The sequence below is a fragment of the Macrobrachium rosenbergii genome, chromosome 47 (genome assembly GCF_040412425.1).
Source record: "Macrobrachium rosenbergii isolate ZJJX-2024 chromosome 47, ASM4041242v1, whole genome shotgun sequence".
Taxonomy (NCBI): Eukaryota; Metazoa; Arthropoda; class Malacostraca; order Decapoda; family Palaemonidae; genus Macrobrachium; species Macrobrachium rosenbergii.
The window spans coordinates 40,292,407-40,297,406 of record NC_089787.1 but is presented as its reverse complement, the minus strand read 5'-3'; positions in this window follow the sequence as shown (position 1 = coordinate 40,297,406).

Genomic DNA, 5,000 nt, shown 5'->3' with positions numbered 1-5,000 from the left:
GGATTCGTCTTGCCTTTTAATATTATTATTATTATTATTATTATTATTATTATTATTATTATTATTATTATTATTATTATTATTGTCCTGTATATAGAATTAAATCTTTATTGAAGTTCGTAGAATATAATGTGTAACCAGCTTTCAATTGTTAATTTTACCAAACAATGGTTAAATGGTTAAACAGATGACAGACTGCTTTTACGGCAGTTTGGTTCCTCTCTCTCTCTCTCTCTCTCTCTCTCTCTCTCTCTCTCTCTCTCTCAGACGTCAGACGTAACGGGTTTTCCGAGTTATTTTACGAAGCTATCTTATACTTTGATATTTGCATACCTGCTAGATACTTGCAACCTAGATTGTCAGATTATATTATTAGGTATATAACCGGGATACAGCTTTATTCTCAATAAAAAAAATGCAGTGAATAATGTACCGACGGATCTTAAAAAATTTATATTGATGATCATTTGACATGGATTAAGTAATTCCGATTACTCTTGTGATCAGAGAAGAGACTGAACTCCTACTAAAAGAATATTCGAGCCACAGCAAGACTAAATGTACATTTATAACCGATACATTAATCACTGATCGGCTAGAGTTTGGGAGATAAGGTGGGACTCTAATAGGAGATGGTGGAACTCAACGATTAGGATGAGACGATGGTGGAATATAGACGAGTACCAGGGTGAGATGATGGAGCTTATGAGTTTGAGAACTAGCTGTCGAGGACCAGAGGAACGAAGGAACAAGAGATAGTGGAATCGTGAGTGTACTAGCGACTAGTAACTATAGATGGACACTGTAAGAGGGTTAGTGCCGTCAGTGCACCTCACGCGCGGTGCACTGTAGGCATTACTTAAGGTTCTTTGCAGCGTCCCTTCGGCCCCTAGCTGCAACCCCTTTCATTCCTTTAACTGTACTTCCTTTCATATTCTTTCTTCCATCTGACGTTCTGCCTCCTCCTAACAATTGTTTCATTGTGCAACTACGAGGTTTTCCTCCCGTTTTCACCTTTATTCTCAATTTTCCTTTCAGCGATGAATGAAATCATGGGTCCCAGCGCTTGGCCCTCGGCCTAAATTGTATATTCTATTCTGTTCTATAGGTGGCGGAGGATAGGAAGATTTTCAGATAACGATGAGGTGGTGAAAGCTCCAAGGAACTGAAGCGTAGGAGATGGCGGTGGAGCAGGGGAACGTTGAGGAACAATTGATGGCAGAGGCACAGAGGAATCTACGAGTGGGGCTTTGGAGGGAGAGACTGAGAGACACCAGGGAACTTATGAGCAGGACGGAGATATCAATATTAACGACTCTCATCCCCGCCTAGCATGTGTAGGGGTATATTGAGAGGTTCGTGTTGTTAATTAATCATAAACTTGATGAATGAGGGAACTGCTCTCCCCTGCCAAGATACAGCCCTGGCATCACGCGTAGCCAGGAGGGAGATTTTCTTGCTTGGTTGAAGATCTTGTTCAAGTGTCAGAGAGAGAGAGAGAGAGAGAGAGAGAGAGAGAGAGAGAGAGAGAGAGAGAGAGAGAGAGAGAGAGAGAGAGAAAGTTTTCATGATAATTATTCTTTACGATCTTTACTTGCTAGTCAGAATAAAAGTCAGGCTGACCGAGTAGAACTAATAAAACATTAAGTCAAGTCTTATGATCCTCTAATTGGCAGGTATCAGTTGTATGTGGAGCTCTTATAAAGCCATCTGTAAATAATATGCTTTGAAGAGAGCAGACTGCAGTGATGGATTCGAATCGAGAATTGCCAGTCACTGATGTATCAATTACTCAGACCTCGCCTCCCGACGTGCATGACCGATTTCAATTAGAAACTTACGAGTCGACCATTAAACCTTGTTACCGATAATTCCGTTCGCGGCTTTAGTCTCGCCGTCTTCAGAAAAACGCTGTTAAATCTTTTGTTTAAAAAAAGAATTAGAAAGGGTTTTGCCAACGTAAAGGCAAGAAATTACCTTTGCTTGGTTTTTGAAGCAAACTTAAATGACGATCTTCTTTTTGGTGAAGAGTTGGCATAATTCTTTTGGCGTGGTTTTTGTTAATCAATCTTCTTTTTTTCTTGGTATTTATTGATGCAGCTTGTACTGCAATTTGGTTAAATTTTGTATTCAATAAAATTTCTTTGAATATCTTGAAAAAGATTTAACTTTGTGTGTGTGTGTGTGTGTGTGTGTGTGTGTGTGTGTGTGAGAGAGAGAGAGAGAGAGAGAGAGAGAGAGAGAGCGAGCGAGAGAGCGAGCGAGCGAGAGAGCGAGCGAGCGTGATACAAACGTACCATAGATCTAGATATCCCCGTATCTATAAAAGTAGGATTTTTTATCACTGTACAAATAACTTCTACCTTTTGGACTATGCTTCGCTTTAATTGCAGTTGCGTTACTCTGTTACATTTTGTTGGCCGAGCTCTTGATATAGGGACAAGCTCGTAAAATCACTTTATTATGCCACTTAGACTTTTTATGGATGTTAATCCCAGTGACAAGAAGCAAACTACAAAAAAAAAGTTAAGAAAAACTTTTATAGACTCGTCTAGATAATGTCGGAGAACAGGTCTTATTATCCATGTTTTAGAACGATTAGCGAACCCTATGCATTTATAAGTGGAAAATTTTTTAGTAGCTTGTGGTCAAGGGGTTGTCAGTCATCCAAACTAGATTTGAGGATTGTTAGCAAGCTTGATCTGAGGCTTGTCTGAGGGTCATCAGTCGTCAAAACCTGATCTGAGGACCTTCAGTAAAAGCTTAATCTGAGTGTTTTCTGAAGGTGCATCGGTCGTCAAAACTTGATCTGAGGACCTTCAGTAAAGCTTAATCTGAGTGTTTTCTGAAGGTGCATCGGTCGTCCAAGCTTGATCTGAGGACCTTCAGTAAAGCTTAATCTGAGTGTTTTCTGAAGGTGCATCGGTCGTCCAAAGCTTGATCTGAGGACCTTCAGTAAAGCTTAATCTGAGTGTTTTCTGAAAGGTGCATCGGTCGTCAAAGCTTGATCTGAGGACCTTCAGTAAAGCTTAATCTGAGTGTTTTCTGAAGGTGCATCGGTCGTCAAAGCTTGATCTGAGGACCTTCAGTAAAACTTAATCTGAGTGTTTTCTGAAGGTGCATCGGTCGTCAAAGCTTGATCTGAGGACCTTCAGTAAAGCTTAATCTGAGTGTTTTCTGAAGGTGCATCGGTCGTCAAAGCTTGATCTGAGGACCTTCACTAAAGCTTAATCAGTGTTTTTTCTGAAGGTGCATCGGTCGTCAAAACTTGATCTGAGGACCTTCAGTAAAGCTTAATCTGAGTGTTTTCTGAAGGTGCATCGGTCGTCAAAGCTTGATCTGAGGACCTTCAGTAAAACTTAATCTGAGTGTTTTCTGAAGGTGCATCGGTTGTCAAAGCTTGATATGAGGACCTTCAGTAAAGCTTAATCTGAGTGTTTTCTGAAGGTGCATTGGTCGTCAAAGCTTGATCTGAGGACCTTCAGTAAAACTTAATGTGAGTGTTTTCTGAAGGTGCATCGGTCGTCAAAGCTTGATCTGAGGACCTGCAATAAAGCTTAATCTGAGTGTTTTCTGAAGGTGCATCGGTCGTCAAAGCTTGATCTGAATACCTTCAGTAAAGCTTAATTTCAGTGTTTTCTAAAGGTGCATCGGTCGTCAAAGCTTGATCTGAGGACCTTCAGTAAAGCTTAATCTGAGTGTTTTCTGAAGGTGCATCGGTCGTCAAAGCTTGATCTGAGGACCTTCAGTAAAGCTAATCTGAGTGTTTTCTGAAGGTGCATCGGTCGTCAAAACTTGATCTGAGGACCTTCAGTAAAGCTTAATCTGAGTGTTTTCTGAAGGTGCATTGGTCGTCAAAGCTTGATCTGAGGTCCTTCAGTAAAGCTTAATCAGTGTTTTTTCTGAAGGTGCATCGGTCGTCAAAGCTTGATCTGAGGTCCTTCAGTAAAGCTTAATCTGAGTGTTTTCTGAAGGTGCATCGGTCGTCAAAGCTTGATCTGAATACCTTCAGTAAAGCTTAATTTCAGTGTTTTCTAAAGGTGCATCAGTCGTCAAAGCTTGATCTGAGGGCCTTCAGTAAAGCTTAATCTGAGTGTTTTCTGAAGGTGCATCGGTCGTCAAAGCTTGATCTGAGGACCTTCAGTAAAGCTTAATCTGAGTGTTTTCTGAAGGTGCATCGGTCGTCAAAGCTTGATCTGAGGACCTTCAGTAAAGCTTAATCTGAGTGTTTTCTGAAGGTGCATCGGTCGTCAAAGCTTGATCTGAGGACCTTCAGTAAAGCTTAATCTGAGTGTTTTCTGAAGGTGCATCGGTCGTCCAAGCTTGATCTGAGGACCTTCAGTAAAGCTTAATCAGTGTTTTCTGAAGGTGCATCGGTCATCAAAGCTTGATCTGCGGACCTTCAGTCAAGCTTAATCAAAGTGTTTTCTGAAGGTGCATCGGTCCTCAAAGCTTGATCTGAGGACCTTCAGTAAAGCTTAATTTCAGTGTTTTCTAAAGGTGCATCGGTCGTCAAAGCTTGATCTGCGGACCTTCAGTAAAGCTTAATCAGTGTTTTCTGAAGATGCATCGGTCGTCAAAGTTTGATCTGAGGACCTTCAGTCAAGCTTAATCTGAGTGTTTTCTGAAGGTGCATCGGTCGTCAAAGCTTGATATGAGGACCTTCAGTAAAGCTTAATCTGAGTGTTTTCTGAAGGTGCATCGGTCGTCAAAGCTTGATCTGAGGACCTTCAGTAAAGCTTAATCTGAGCGTTTTCTGAAGGTGCATCGGTCGTCAAAGCTTGATCTGCAGACCTTCAGTAAAGCTTAATCTGAGTGTTTTCTGAAGGTGCATCGGTCGTCAAAGCTTGATCTGCGGACCTTCAGTCAAGCTTAATCAAAGTGTTTTCTGAAGGTGCATCGGTCGTCAAAGCTTGATCTGAGGACCTTCAGTAAAGCTTAATCTGAGTGTTTTCTGAAGGTGCATCGGTCGTCAAAGCTTGATCTGAGGACCAGTAAAG